The 1,276-nt window shown below is 35.6% G+C and overlaps 1 non-coding gene across 1 annotated transcript; it reads right to left on the minus strand.

Moving 5' to 3' along the window:
* Nucleotides 1–655: 655 nt before the first annotated feature.
* On the minus strand, nt 656–762 carry LOC118662396. The gene has a single exon (XR_004969750.1). It is a non-coding gene; the product is annotated as a U6 spliceosomal RNA (small nuclear RNA).
* Nucleotides 763–1,276: the final 514 nt, after the last annotated feature.

The raw sequence follows: 1,276 nt of genomic DNA on the forward strand, positions 1-1,276 counted from the left end.
CTCATGCACCTTCATATACCCTTCCCACCAGTCACTCCCACTATAGTCAAGAATAGCCTAAGAAGATTCTGATTGGATATTGGACTTCACTCTAAGCAGGCACAGTTATTCAAGCTGTTCCGTTTGTTTATTTTGTCTTCCCATTTCTTCTTCTCTCCTTCCTGGTTCTCTTTACCTTTCTCCCAGCATACACTGCTGATTTATGTTAACCTCTCATGGAAGCTTTCTTGGCAAACCTGGTGATGGAGAATGGCTTTGCATAAAATATGCATTCTATGTCTTACACCAGGTGTGGGGAATGTCCTGCCATATGAGGCCCGAGAAATCATTTGGTCTGGTCCTGCCAAAGCCATAGGGGTGAGTTAATTAAATGTTGGACCAAATACAGCAGGCTAATTTTTAAGTTGATAATTTTGTATGGCCCACTAATGAGGTTATAAATATCCAAATGGCCCGTGGCAGGAAAAGGTTCCCCACGCCTGTCTTAGGCTATGAACCTGAGGCCCTCAAGCTCACTGTTTGTCATCAACTTATAGAGGAGAAATTAATAGAATTGGATATAAATAACCTAGGTAAGCCACTTCTAATTTATGCAAATATTTAAATGTGAAATTTAATCATAAACATTTTGGTATTATCAGATATATATATATTTTTAAATATGGAACACTTCACGAATTTGCGTGTCATCCTTGCGCAGGGGCCATGCTAATCTTCTCTGCATCATTCCAATTTTAGTATATGTGCTGCCGAAGCGAGCACATATCAGAAATATTTTTATCATACCATACTCCTTTTGTTAAACTTGTATTCTGTGACCTTTAGTCTGTCCCTTCTTCAAATTTATCTAAGAGGCATTTGCTAACACAACCAAACCATGTCTACTGAATTTTTTTCGATAAAGTGATTTAAATGGATACATCTAGTAGTTACAAGCCAAAATCATAATAGCTGTAATAATAATAATAAAAGATGTATCAGTAGAATGACTGTCAGATACCTGGTCCCCTCTCTGTGACTATTTTATAACCACTTGGTTCATAATAGCATGAAATGCAACGAATAGATAAATCTAGACATATCATCAATATATTTTATTAATAATTCTTTATGACAGATGCCATGTTTTGGTGATAATAATTTATCATTTCAAGTAAGCTTTGTAAATGTATTCAGAATTTACTGACACATTTTTTTCTTTTTCACCAAAACTCTAGCTCTAGAAATAGGAGGATATATTAAAATAACATAAGTAGATGAGTAGCTGTTTTCCAGT

This window comes from Myotis myotis, unplaced genomic scaffold, assembly GCF_014108235.1.
Source record: "Myotis myotis isolate mMyoMyo1 unplaced genomic scaffold, mMyoMyo1.p scaffold_m19_p_8, whole genome shotgun sequence".
NCBI lineage: Eukaryota > Metazoa > Chordata > Mammalia > Chiroptera > Vespertilionidae > Myotis > Myotis myotis.